The sequence below is a fragment of the Oratosquilla oratoria genome, chromosome 22 (assembly GCF_046742065.1).
Source record: "Oratosquilla oratoria isolate Oo_2021 chromosome 22, ASM4674206v1, whole genome shotgun sequence".
In the NCBI taxonomy this organism is placed as follows: domain Eukaryota; kingdom Metazoa; phylum Arthropoda; class Malacostraca; order Stomatopoda; family Squillidae; genus Oratosquilla; species Oratosquilla oratoria.
Window position 1 is genome coordinate 3,955,456 of NC_134798.1, and position 15,145 is coordinate 3,970,600.

Below are 15,145 nucleotides of genomic sequence, written 5' to 3' on the forward strand. Positions count from 1 at the left end.
AGGTAAAAGTATTTAAGGGACCGAGCGCAGACATGCTTTACAAAGACAGCAAATGATATGTCTGAAAGATAGAAATGGAGAAATCATTAAATGCAGAGACACAATGGTAAAAAGAGTAGAAGAAATTTATCAAGAAATTTACTCGTCGAAAACCGTAGTTCAGTCAGTAAATTTATCTGTATACATTAGCAGTGTATCAGAGATTACAAAGGAAGAAGTAGAAGTTGCTCTAAAAATACGAAACAGGAAAAGCACCTGGGGAAGATGGTATATCGATAGATCTCTTGAAAGACGCAGGAAAAGAAGTTCATATTAAGTTAGCCCAGTTGTAAATCCAGTGCTTACGTCAATAAAGCGTTCCTGAATCGTGGTGCAATGCTATAGTGATTTTGCTTCATAAAAAAAGGAGACCAGAAGGACCTTAGTAACTATCGTCCAATTAGCTTGCTATCAAATATATATAAAGTATTCTCCAAGATCCTTACAAATAGACCCAGTCAAGCTTTAGACGGAAACCAACCGAGTAAACAGGCAGGCTTTAGAAACGGATATTCGAATCTAGACTATTTGCAGACGATGAAACAACTAATATAGCTTAGCGTCTTCTGTCTGAACATTGGTTCTATTATCGTCAGCTATGTTGATAGAATGTTCACCTATTATTCCTGCATGTGTCAGCTTTAATCTGATGCCTAGATTGTGTGAAGGATTGCCGGCGTTTTAGCCAGCCTTCAATTCGCTCCTTCTTCCAGAGACTGATAACGTTGGACTGTTGCTTGACAACCTTGTGAATATATCATCACTTACTTTAAAGTGAAAGTGTATGTAAACATTTTATGCCATGATGTGAATTCTGTGTTTTTGTATATATTTAATAAACATATCTCGAGCTAGGTAGCATTGTTGCCTATCTCATAAGGCGACCATATTTGTTTACCTCTTTTTTTCGACCACTTTGCTTTCATCTTGTTAGTATGTAGTCACCCCTTGCGGTGCCGCTTTCCTTAGCTATTCTTGTATAGAGAATTGGTATTATTGTTTACATTTTTTCTCTCTAGGTAAGGCTGCAATCGTCAGCCCAGAAGGTTTCTTTTTTTCGTGGGGCATGTTTTTATAAGTGGTCGCAATAATTACTGTAAGTATTAAGAATTTCTTGCTCTTTTTTGCATTATTGCTAATTAGAAGTGGCTTTCAAATATTATCTTATTTAATGTCTACCAAGAATAAGCTGCCATCATTTCTTAGTCCCCAAACTGTATCTCCGACGATGGCTAATACATTTACTCTTTTATATCAAGATCCTTCCATAGTTAACTTTTTAGCTCAGGATCACCATTATACAGCAACTGCATTCATTCAACAATGTGAAAATAGTATAGTTAATACTAACGTCGTTAGTGGGTCTGAGAAAATATCATTCGTGAGATTTCAACTTGTTCCTAACTCATTGGCACCTGAAACGATGACAGCCGCATTTCTTAACCCCAAAACATTGAACTATAATTACGATAGTTTTAGAATTAATTTTCTCAAAATATTTTCTGGTTCCCTTGTAGGTGATAATTTTCAATTGTGTTTTCAGTTAACTGGTGTGCTGATGTCCAATAGGGCACTCTTAACTATATGCGTGCTCAGGCCATGGCCAGCAAGATTACTTTTGATGCCTTTGAGTCATTTTTTTTTTTTCTTCAAATTGGGTAGATAAAGATGCTATCGTTTTGGATAGGTTCCGCCTAGTTTCTATTTTCTTTTTTTATATACTACTACTGGTACCTTTTGAGAAAAGAGCAGCATCTTAGCTATAAGATGGATGAGTCCCTATTGTCTTTTGCAACATGGCTTTAAAGTAAACTAAAGGAAGGTTCTTTGTGTATTGGCAATGCACAATAGATGTTCCTAGTTCTCCACTCCTTCAGCCATTAGAACTTACTCTTAGCACTCCTTCGTCTACATTCACATTACCTTTACTTTCATGTACTTATTGTAACAAGTCAGCTCACTCAAGTGATTTTTGCTTTCGCCGTAAGCGTCACGAGCAGAAGCCAAAGCAGTCCCCTAGCCGTGGAAATTTCTCTGATCCCTCTTCTACCGTGACACATGACCTCTCTAGAGTAACGCTTCAGGATCAAATTTGCTATTGTCATATCCATGGTCAAGGTAAACATTCGATTGATCAGTGTTCAAAGATTCTGAAACTTAAGGCAGAGACCTCTCATCAACCTAAGTAAACTCAGCCCATTTTCACCAGCACCCATATCACAAACCAAGGGATTGACCAGTAATAGCCGGTTTCAGATCATCCCTTTGATGGCTGCTGAGTCTTCTCAATCACTCACTTTACAATTTCTTACGGAGATCACATATCTCACAATAGATACCGGTGCAGCATGTAGTCTTATACGTAGAAGGGCTTATTATGCTCTCAGGGATTAGTACAATTTCCCTTTATCTCCTTTTCTGTAAAAGGTTGCATTCTGTACAAGGTTCTCCCTTGCCTGTTTTTGGGTCTGTTCGCATTTCCTTGAGATTTTCCTGTTTCTGGTATTGCTCTCATGTGTGATCTCCTCTTGGGCATTGACGTTCTTACATCTCATGGCATAGATATATCTTGACGCCGTGTGGTGATTTTTCATAATACTGTTATTCCTTCAACGGATAGGCCAGTTTCCATATGTAGTTCCCTTTCTGAGCATGATCAGACCATACAGTTGTTTTCAAAGGGCTCTAATAATTTTGACTCTTTTTTTTTTTTTTTTTTTTTTTTTTTTTTTTTTTTTTTGTGCTGCTGTTGTTGTAGGCGAGCATTATATTGGACCTTCAAGTTCAGTTCGAGTCACGGTGCGCATTTTAGGTGTTCCAATTGGTTCTGACGTCTTATCTCAGCCTGACTGTTCGTGTTCGTCGTCTAGAATTGGAAGATACTCCCTCCACTATTCCTATCACCCTATCTCCTGGCAGTCATTTAGGTTCCTTTGAAGTAGTTGACGTTGACACTGTCCAGGACTAGCCTCCTATCATAGCAGTTTCTCCACTAGTAAATGACACAGCTCACTTGGCCTCTCAGTATGCAACGTTTGTAGGTGAGACTGACTTTCCACTTTCTCACTGACCTGTTAGTGACCTGCCGTCAAGTATTGGCTTTACCTGGTGATCCATTAGGAGTTACGGATCGTGTTGTTCATAGCACTGATCTTCAGCCAGGTGTTCGACCTGTTTACATACACTCTTACAAGTTGCCTCACTCTTGTCGGCTTGTAGCACAGTCCTTGGTTGACGACTTGTTACGTGAAGGCGTTGTACAAGAGTCTCACTCAGAGTGGAACTCGCCGCTCCTCCTGGTGCCTAAGAAAGATGGATCTTTTCGTCCTGTTATTGATTATAGGCGAGTTAATGAGGTCACTATTCCAGACCATTACCCTTTGCTTGTGTTAAGTGATCCAGTCCATTGGAACAGGTAATACAGTGTTCACCACCTTAGACTTAAAGGCAGGCTTTTGGCAGATTCCCTTAGAGGAAAAGTCTCGTAAGATCACGGCCTTCTCGACTCTAATAGGACATTATGAATGGCTTCGTTGCCCCATGCGGTTACGGAATGTTCCCTTAACATGCCAGATCTTGATTAACTTAAACTTTCATGGCTTAGTGGGGAACGGAGTTTTTGTTTACCTGGACGATTTATTCTTAGTCTCCAAGGATGTGGAAAGCCACTTCAATAAATTGTCCATGGTCTTGCAACGTTTTGATGATGCTGGGTTGAAACTCAGTTTGTCCAAGTGTTCTTTTTTTGAGTCTAGCATACAATTCCTAGGTCATATTGTACTCGTAGACAAACATGGTATTCACACCACAGATGATGTCAAAGCAGTTTGGGACTTCCCTACACCTAGGTCAGTTGAACAAGTATGTTCCTTTCTTGGACTGGCAGGATACTATCGTGTATTTATTAAGAATTTTGCTTCAATTGCATCTCCCCTTACACGTCTCCTCAAGAAGGATACTTCCTTCCAGTGGCGTGATGTTCATCAGGAGAGTTTTGATTCTTTGAAGCATGCCCTTACTGAATTGCTTGTGTTGGTATTCCCAGATTATAGTCTTCTCTTTACTATTTGTTCAGGTGTTTTTGGTACAGGTATTGAGTCTGTACTTATGCAGTAAATAGATGGATGTAGACCCCATGTTATTGCATATGCTAGTCGCATTCTTAAAAAGCCTGAGTCTCGTTACTCTGTTACACATTTAGAGGCACTGGCAGTGGTGTGGGCTTTAAAGCATTTTCGATGTATCATTTTTGATATCTTGTTACAGTCTACACATACCACACTGCTGTCACACAACTTTTCAAGGGCAAACATATTTCAGGCCGCCTAGTCAGATGGTTCTTTACAGTTGAAGAATTTAACCCGATCCTTAAGCATATTCCAGGACATGCGAACAATGTTCCTGATGCACTTTCACGTAATATACCTGTAGCTGCAGTTACAGTGATTGACAACTTCTCCCTGAAGGATCTGGCCAAAGCTCAGCGTGAGGACCCTGTTTGGTCTGCTGTCATTTATGCTTTGGAATCTGGTGATGATACCACCTTACCAGATTTACCTGTACCCTGTCCCAATTTTCTTTGCAGAACAATGTTTTCATTCGTAATGTGGAAGTGTTTGAGCAGGATGTAGCACAGTTAGTGATCCCTAAATCTCTAGTCCCTGTTGTTCTGTATCTTGCTCATGATGCCCCTCTGGCTGGTCACCCAGGTCGTGACAGAGCACTGGCTATGGCTCGCAAGAAAATTATTGGCCTAGAATGCGACTGGGCATTACTACTCATGTAGCCCTGTCTAGTTCTTGTGCTCAAACCAAAGGCTCTACGCACACTGCTCCTACCCTAGATTACACTACTCCTTCTCATTTTTTTTTTCAGACTATGGCTAGACCTTTTGGGTTATTCCATGTCAATTCAACCAGTCATTTTTACCACCGAATCAGGTTTTCTTGCAAATTACTGAACCTTAATGAGACAAAATCAATGGTATGTGTCTCACCTCTGTAGGTAAAATGGTTCCAGATATGTGACCCTTCAAAGCTGGGTCAAAAAGGTCATTTTTGCAAAAAGTTATAAAGTTCAAAGTCAAATATCTCAGAGACCATTGCACCTACAAATTTTATTGATGCATTCCCTTACAATGTCAAACAAAAAAGTATACCTTTAATTTGACCTTTGACCTTGAAAATGTCACTTGACATAGAAATCGATTTTTTCATTTTTCCTAAAAATTTGTACATATGTATAGCAAAGTGCTCACAATTTTCTTTGCGAATTTTTATTTTAGGAGCTACAGATTTTTATGTGAGCACAACATAACGCTTTTGATCCTACTCGTCCCCTTTACAATTTGGATGATTATAGTCAACTCCAATGTCACACATTACATAGGATTTATGATTCTGCGAGAGAAAAACTTGATTACTCCAAGTCCAAAATGTTGAAACACCAGCATAGCAAGGCTACGCCTGTTACCATAAGTATTGGTGATCATGCATGCCTGACCGCCAATCTAAACTCAATTGTAAATTTACAGGTCCCTTTTTGGTGACAGAAAAGTTGCATCCCAATAAGTTCAGGGTCTTTGATCCTTCCCAGGGACTGAGTGAATTATTGCACGTAGACAATAGTGTCTATCTCTGCATTTGCCAGGCCAACCCAAGGCCTACTATACTACTAGATTGGCCTGACCGCCAATCTAAACTCAATTGTAGATTTACAGGTCCCTTTTTGGTGACAGAAAAGTTGCATCCCAATAAGTTCAGGGTCTTTGATCCTTCCCAGGGACTGAGTGAATTATTGCACGTAGACAGGTAACAAGAGTGTCTATCTCTGCATTTGCCAGGCCAACCCAAGGCCTACTATACAAACTATGCCTTATAATCTCCGTTCAAGGAGTCCAATACCTTAATATCTGTATGTGTGTATTGCTTATGAGATGTATAAGGGAAGAAACAAGGCAGTAGTCTGCAAGTATTAAGGGAGAGAGACTAGAGGAAGTGGATATTTTAGATACTTGGGTGCGAATGTGGTGGGAAAGGGAGGAGTGGAGGTGGAGGTAGAATATAGATTGAGAGAAGCGAGTAGATGCCTTGGGGATTAAAAAGTGTGATGAGAAATAGATATTTGGGAAAGGTTGCTAAGAGGAGATTGTATGGAGTGATTGTGCCGACAGCACTGTATGGGGCAGAAACATGGAATATAAGAGAGGAGGAGCTTCAGTGTGTTTGAGATGAGGTACCTGAGAAGTATGATAGGGGTTACTAGGCTGGATGGAGTGAGAAAAAAGGAGATGAGGACAGCGGGGGTGGAAAGGGAATTGGGAGATAGGATTGATGAAAGGGTATTGGGATAGTTTGGACACAAGGAAAGAATGGGTGATGAAAGACTAGTAAAAGAGGTGTGGAAGGCAGAGGTGGAAGAAGTGAGCATGAGGGGGCGACCTAGGATGAGATGGATGGTGTAAAAGGAGCATTGGGAAAGAAGGGAATCTCTATTAAGGAAGGACGGGAGGAGACAGATAGGGGCGAATGGAGAATGGTTGTGCATGGATAATGATGTGATGCAGAAGGGGGAGTGGGTGGAGGATGGAAGGTGAGGGAGTATGTGAGAAATAAATTGACTCAGCCCGAAGGGATTTCTCCCCGTCTTCTCCTTTTTTGCACGAGGGGATGGAGAGGGGGGTCTCCAATTTAATGAAGCGGCTTTGCTGTGGATGTGCTGTGTCTTGCGACACTGCTTCTGACCCAGGGCAGTGGGCAAGATGCAAGGATGACCCGTCATCCAGGAAGTGCCAAAATAAAACGGAGGGAAGGGGTTGGATGGGAGTGGCGTATGTTGGGGATGGAATGGGTGGGAGGTGTTTTTATGTCTTTGGTTTTTGGCTACCTCCCATGTAAGGGGGAAAAACCCTTTGGTATATGTATGTATATTCATATATTCCTTATGTAAGTGTCAAGTATTTATGTATGCTTTCTTGTATAATGTATGTTCATGTAAAAAAAATTCTCCACACTTTTGTATGTATAATACATATGTGATGTGTGTGGAGTCTGATGTGTATGTTTTCAATTTTGTCTTGCCTTGCTCCTTAATTTTTCTCGTTTGCGCGGTGGGGTCACCGAATGGTGGTGGTGGCCTAGCGATGTGATGGTGTGGTACGCTGTACCATCGTACAATCATGTTGTGTATTATACTTACGTATTGCTCACATAAGGAATTGTATATTTTACCCATTGTATAATTAATTGTTATAGGTTTTGTTGGACATTAATTTCATTATTGATTGTATTATATATTTATTGTAAAGAGTGTAACTTTGTATACGAGTCTGTAGAGGGAACCAAGCGAGCTCCTGTATCTTTGGCGCCAAGACAATACGTGGCGTTAGTTGTAACTCAGCCTCCGAAGTGCATGTACGTATTTGTCTATTATAGTGCTTTATCGAATTGATTTAACACACGATTTTAAATTGTTAAAAGTACCTTTATTAACCACCATACTACATGACTGTGTGTGTGTGTGTGTGTGTGTGTGTGTGTGTGTGTGTGTGTGTGTGTGTGTGTGTGTGTGTGTGTGTGTGTGTGTGTGTGTGAGTGCGTGCGTGCGTGCGTGTGTGTGTGTGTGTGTGTGTGTGTGTGTGCGTGCGTGCGTGTGTGTGTGTGTGTGTGTGTGTGTGTGTGTATGTGTGTGTGTGTGTGTGTGTGTGTGTGTGTGTGTGTGTGTGTGTGTGTGTGTGTGTGTGTGTGTGTGTGTGTGTGTGTGTGTGTGTGTGTGTGTGTGTGTGTGTGTGCATGTGCGCGTGCGTGTGTTGACTTGGGCAACATAAGTGTCTAAAGGCTTGTCTTGAAAAGACATAAAAACTTCAGCCAGGAAGCTCCAAATTGTAGAAGTAAATAAGAAGATACTCCGAAAACTAAACTAAATAAATTAATTGATAAATGAATAAATAAATAAATGACCCAGAGAGGACCCGATACTTTCCGTAAACATTCAATAAATAAGGAGATACTCCGAAAACTAAAACAAAATAAATAAATAAATGAATAAATAAATAAATAAATAGATAAAAACTGACCTAGAGAGACTCGATACTTTCCATAAACATTCAGTCAACAGCGATGTCGGACAGCCATGTTTCAGTTTCTTTCATTCTTGCGGGTCAAAACGTTTCGAAAACATTTTGCACCGATATATTTTTTTATCATCTGTACCTCGTGTACCGTGATGCAATGCCCTAACACGACTCAGAGCATTCGTGTGTTGGTGATAGTATACTCCGCGGCTCCTTTTTCATCACGTGACCAGGCCAAAGGGATGAATAAATCATTGACAGGAGACCAAGACCTTGTTATCAGATAACAGCAGAACCAGGAGGAGGAATGGCGAGATGAAATGACAGCCCAGGATGAGGAGAGAGTGAGGAGTGAGATACAGACAGAAAAGAAAGACGTGTGTAGGAGAACCCCGGTTGAGAAAACTGAATGTTTCCGCCGATCCGTAAACGAGCCTAGGGTGTCCGTGGAAAAAAGTTTCTGCTGATTCGGAACGAAACGGGAAAATGATCCAGTTATGACTTCTCCCATGGGACAATCACCCAGTCTCTACAGCAGACAAATAAACCTGATACAATAACACGTACTGATGGGTTGCTGGTAGTGTGTCAGCTCTAACATGCCTATAATAGTACGAGTATTACTGTAAAGTAAAAACATAAGTAATCAGACAGTGCATCTTCATTGGTACTAGTTATGAATATTCGTGGATATTATATTCACACTATTCAACACAAACCAGTGCTAGGTTCGTACGTCCACTTTTTTTTTTTTTTGGGGGGGGGGTGTTCTCCTTGCTCTTCTTATTCTTGCTCTTCTTCTTGCTCTTTTTCTTATTACTATTATTATTATTATTATTATTATTATTATTATTATAATTATTATTATTATTATTATTATTATTATTATTATTATTATTATTATTATTATTATTACTATTATTATTGTTGTTCTTCTTCTTTTTGTTCTTTCTCTTCTTGGTGTTCATGTTCTTGCTCTTATTGTTACTGTTCTTACTCTTGTTCTTCCTGTCCTTATTGTTTTTTTTATTCTTCTTCTTGATATTCTTGTCGTTCTTGTTGTTATTGTTGTTATTGTTATTGTTGTTGAAGAAAACTGATCACCCCTCGTGTTCCCGCTAGTTACTCCACCCTATATGTGTTATGATCGTGTCTGTGTACTGCCAATGCTGAAGAGTGTACACAATGTGACTGATTGTAAATGACGCATTCTGACAAAGTGGACGTCTGTCATACGCTGCGATCACCCTGTAAGTACGCAGATACAAAATGACAGCGCGGAGGAGATCGAATGACTGAAGGCATTTGGCGAAGCACCGGCTCGTGCCAGATACTGTCAAAAGCTTTGGATATTCTAAAATTAATGAGCATTCCTCACGATTCCTGTAAAGAGGATTAAATCGTTTCCATATCACCATTGTTTCGTCGGCCTTTGTTTTGTTTATTATGGTTGACAGTTTAAACTTACTATCGTCTTATTACTGAATATATGAGATGTACGCTAGTTTGTGTGTTGACTGAAGCCTACAATATGGTTCAATATGTTTAATTATCACATTGGTATATACATATAAAATGTGTATAAGAATGTATGGGGAGAATGGGGATGAGAATGGAGGAGACAAAAACGAAGATAAACATGAAAAAGGGTTGGAGGAGATACGAGAGAAGACAAATAAAAAAGAAAGTTGTGAATAGATATTGAAGAGTAGAAACGTACAAGATCGATAAGACAAAACAGGAAGAGAGCAGGGAAGGAAGGGTCAACTGGCACAGGTGCAGAAGGGTGTAAAGGTATACAACATAGTAAGGTTCATGAGAGATTATTAAAAGTAAATGGTGGCACTTTTTTCCGTCTGTCTCTGTTTGTCTCCAAATGACAACTCCCAATTCTACGAACAGAGTAAAATTCCAGAATCACGCAAGCATATGAAACTTGCGTTGTCCAATAGCTAATATGACCTAATATGACCTTACTTAATCTAATGACCTAATATGACCTAACTTAACCTAATCCAATCTACGCCAACCTATCATAACCTAAACAAATCTAACACAACCTAACCTAACCATACCATAGGAAAAAAAAATAATTAGATCTTTCAAATAAAAAAAAGTGAAAAATGAGTTTGCGTGACACTAGAATAGAACTACGAAGAGGTTAAGAACTGTGTGTATACTGCCCGAGTGCACACACACACACACCACAGAGCGAAGGAGAATAGTCCCTACCTTTCCCTCTAAGTCTTTTTCTTTTCTTGTGAACGAAACTTAGCTTATCTGTGTTGATGGGATGGTGGCGCCCCTCAAGAGAGGAAGTCGAGGCTGGGAAAAAATATGTGTATATGTAGGAATATAAACAGAGTAGGTAGCGTGCTTCAGGAGTGTAGCAGTATCCACAACCCCCTTTGCCCTCCAGGCCAATGATACCCACAGGTATCCATTGCGAATCGTTACACAGACACACATGTATTTAATATGTTTATTTGTTCGTCTTTTTTTATATCACCGCGGCGCTCATGTCTGTGAAGGATGCCACAGTATCTCCATTATTCTGTGCCACTCAGTGCTATCACCCGCCCTCCTGCCTTCGGGATCTTACGGAGACAGACTCTGCGGGAAGCACAAGAGCGTTGTGACGACGAAGAACCCCGATGCAGAGCCGAAAATACACCAAAAGAGGTTCGACACAAGTGCCTCTAATACCTGCAAGCAAGCGAGCGAGCGAGAGCGCTACCTTTTCCACCACCACACTTCTATTCAGACGACCTTTTTAAGGGAAGACTGTCTGGCTCCTGCGCTAGTTGCAGCGCCCGAACGTAATCCTGAGGATCCAATGTTAGATTCCCACCGAGTGCTTGACCACTTCTGCAGGGAACAGATTCATCTTTACACCTGTCACAGGATCATTCCTGAGTTTGTCCTTTAACCCGTAGACAATCCGGATTGTCTTTCTATCGTTTCTGACTGCCGCCAGGCGATTTTATTTAGCTAAAGTACCCCCTTTCCTCTTTTATTACCTTCAACCTCTTCCGTACGAAAAGGGCGTCACACAATTGAATAAAATTACATAGCGCCAGGTAATGGGGAAGAGATTAAAGAACCTATTCTAGTGAACACCATGCGGTTTTATTCGGCTGGAAGAAAAAAAAATCCACTTTTCAAAGGGCAACTTTGAGAGAACTCCAGGCAGGGGTCTATCCACCCTTGCGCCCCCCCCCCCTTTTTTTATATACCAGACCTCCTTCAGATCAAAGTCTGACCCTTCAAGGTCGCCTGCGGTTGACCTCAGTAACACCATTTAAGTGTGTCACTATGATGAAGGGATCGATGTCCTAATGAATAACCGCAAGGCATGGACAGCGCCTTTCACAGGAACGGTCACAGCAATGACGTCGCAAGAGAATGGAAGAAAATAACCAACGATGCCTTCTCATTTATCGAAAAAAAGATAAAAATATGAGAAGAAAAGGGGGAAATATGTACATTTGTGCGATTCAATGATATACAAAACATGACAAGTAGGTAACCGCTCCCCTAAAAAAAAAAATCAATCAATCAGTCAATCAATCAATCAATCAAAATCCCCAAAACGGATCACACTCATGAAATACACACTTCCCGCTACTCTTACAAGTCACTAAAGACGATAGGGAGCAGAAGCTTACCTTGACGAGTCCCTCCCCCAGCCAGCAGTGAGACGAGTTGCAACCGCGACCCTGGCGAGGCAACCACAAACGTTCGGGAAACGTTTCCCTAAGGACTTAACCCACGCTAAACACTTTCCTATCACTTTAAGCACTGATTGAGATTAACAGCTTAACCACCAGAAATTTAGTGGAGAGGTGCGCTCGCTTGTTCAGTTTGTAATCAGCGAAAAAATAGAAACATGTAGGCTGATTTCGAAAATTTCGGGAAGTAGTTTTTATTCTTTCTAGAAGGGCTGCGAGGAATCTTGTGGGTTGTTGACTTTTCGTGTCGAAAATTTTTGTCTAATTAGGAATCCATGGAAAATTCTTTTTAGCCCATCTTACTAACATGGCATTTTCTTGTTTTATTTTCCTTCTTAAGTACTGGCCACAGTTGTGGGAGGAATGGTTCACGGGCACCGGCTCACCCACTTACCAATTGGTCTGCTCGGCCCAGACCGACAAGCGCAGTTAGCCTTCTTGTAGCCCAAAAGCCTCTTAGGCTGGAAGCCCAGCGACTCCCCAGCTAACGAAGCCCAAGCACCCACGGGCCAGGACAGCTTCCCAACCAGCTCAGGCCAGCCACAGGCCCCAGCAGCTTCTCCCATGCACACCGCCCACCCTCATGGGTTGCTGTACACGCCCACGGTTTCTGTTGTTTCTTAATTATCCTCCTTTTCCCCCTAATTCACTTATTCATTCTAGGTGTCCACTCATTCATCACGGTTCGTTCCCATTCCTTTGGGTTTGCATTTTCAGTTTGTTAGGGGTTTTCTTTTTCTCTCTCAGGTCTTCCGTCCTGCCATGTTTTCTCCGTGGAAAACCCGTTCTGGTGGCCGAAGAATAGAATAGAGGACCTTTGCTGAGTTCGAAGCCGTCACCCTTGCCCTTTGGGCTCGGACAGCCGGGCAAGGAGAGATCAATTAATTCGTCTCGCCCCGCCCAAGAGCGAACGAGTTTTTTTCTGGAGGAGATAAAGGGTAAAAAATACAAGTTCCTCCTTCAGCTGGTTTGCTGAGGAGTCATGTCTCTTTGACGGAGCCTGAGATGTTTTTGAAGGAAGACTGCGCGGGGTGGGATGTCCCGCATCCCACGGGACACAAGAGGGATCCTAACAGTGCCTCCTCCTCCCGGCTCCCGCTCAATCCCGCTTCCCGTCTTTCCTTTCCTCCTCGTCCTTCTCCCCTTCTAGTGGTGCCACCCGAAGTCTGGGGCGAGAGGATCTTTCCTCCCCAGCCTCCCCCTGAAGGCGCTGCCGTCGACGGGGGGGGGGGGTCGGCGGCAAGCCCTTCGCGAGGTTTCCCGAAGTCGTTGTCGTCGACGAAGTGAAGGCAATGCACCCGGTGAATAGATAGGGGGAGGGAAATGGGCAGATTCCTGCCGCCGCCGCCTCCTCCTACTCCTGGATCCCCGGAACCCGGGAACCAATACGAGGGGGTCTGCCCGGAGTTTTGTTGTTGTTCTTCTTCCGGAGCGCCCTCCCCCTCCCCTGTCACGTCCCTTGCGAGAAAGTGAGAGAGAGAGAGAGCGAGTGAGAGAACTCCCCTCTTTTTTTCCTTCTCCGTGCTTGTTGCTTTCACTAGTAATAATCCACGGCACGGGCTTCAAGCCATTGTGTTTAGCAGATCAATGACTCTACGGTGGACGATGTTGGCGGCCGTGCTGCGCGAGGCACGTCCACCACGAAGAACTTTCCTTTCGGTCCACCCTGTCCACCACTCCTGCTGCTCTGGGAGGAGGAGGAGGCTTGGGGCATCATCAGCAGCAGTAACAGCAGTAGCGGCAGGCGAGCGTTGGGTCTTGGTCGAGCTGCTTGACACGGACGCCTAAAAGGCACGCCTACCCCCTCTCGGGTCTAAAACTTGTTCTTTACCCCACCGACACTTCCACTTTTCGTCAACACTCGAACGCACCGACTCGACGCGTCGTCTCCCAGTCGTCCCCCTTGCTACCGAATCCACTAACACTCAATCCAGACCACCTCCAGCACAAGCTAGAAGGACACGACCGCACGGGCCTGTGGAGCACCTGAGCAGGCCCCAGACTTGGGCGAACTACGGTGCACGGTATCGTGCCACCCTCATGCTGCTGCTGCTGCTCCTGCTCCCCCCTCCCCAGCCAGCGGCCGCGCTAACCTGCTCTCACCGCCCGCACCTCACCCAAAAGTACCTAACTTCCTCTTGAACAAGGGAGATTTACCATGGTTTTTCTCAACCAAATACCCATAACAACCACGACGCATCGACCAGAAACCCCCTTCCCATCCCCAAATCAACCCACGGGAGTTAACAGGCCTAGATAGACTTTCAGGCCGTCACAAAATATAGCATAAATGGCAACTGACCTCACTCTGAGGCTCGCGAGGGGAGACAGGACCTCCGCCGGCGGCCACAGCAACAGGAGCAGCTTTACTGCTGCTACCATTCCCCTCAACTCGCCGAGCGGCTGCCTCAGAATATCGGTTATGAGGGCACGGATGAAGGGACCACACCTGTCAAAGATCCTACACAGACCTATCGCAGCCTCCTGGGAGGGGGGGGCAGGTCCTCTTGAGTGGACCCAGACCCTAGAAAGAGGCCTTCAACTTCCGAGATGTCATCCTAGCGAATGTACACACATCATTGGACTTTGAAATACAATTTTGGGTGCTACTCCTTGATGCCTGCCTTGCTCGAAATTCTAGAGATGGCAGGACAGGGTAATGAAATCGCGGATGCTTCGTCAACAAAGTAAGCCAGCTAGCCAGCCAGCCAGCCAGTCAGCCATGGCAGACACACAGACAACATGACTGTCGGGGGATGGAGGGGCGATATGGGATGGGGGTTATGGGGGCAGATTTCAGGAGGTTCAAGTAGAAAGATGAGAGCTAGTGAGGCTGTGAGAGTGGGAAGTATGCCATGGGAACAAAAAGAGAGCCCATGGGAGAAAGGAGGAATAGAGAGAGAGAGAGAGGAGTAGAGAAATCAGGAGGAAGAGCAGAAGGAGGAAGACCACCAGCAACAGGAGCCGAAGGAGGAGAAAGAGGAGGAGGAGGAGCAGGAGGCTGTAGGGCATGGTAAGGAACAAGAGGAAGATAGGGAGGAATAGAAAAAGAAATACAGAAAGGAGGAGGAGGAGGAGGAGCAGAGGGAGAAGTAGCTTGGGATCAGGGAGGACAGGACGAGGAAAAGGAACCCACAAAAGAGCAAGAACAGCAAATGAAAAGGAGTAAGGAGGCGAAAAGAGGTATTGTAGGTGAAGACTTGGTGAATGGAAAGTCGGGGAGGTGAAGGAAAAGGAGGGGGAGGAAAAGGTTAAGGAGGAGGAGGAGGAGGTGGTGGTGGTGGTGGTGGTGGTGGTGGTGGTG

General features: G+C 43.5%; 1 protein-coding gene across 1 annotated transcript in view; it reads right to left on the minus strand.

Moving 5' to 3' along the window:
- Positions 1–13,850, minus strand: part of LOC143037198 (uncharacterized) — a 322,678-nt gene extending 308,828 nt beyond the window's left edge. Inside the window, exon 1 of the mRNA XM_076205316.1 lies at positions 11,779–13,850. The gene's annotated coding sequence lies outside the window, so the exon portion shown is untranslated. The remainder of the gene's footprint in view (positions 1–11,778) is intronic.
- Positions 13,851–15,145: the final 1,295 nt, after the last annotated feature.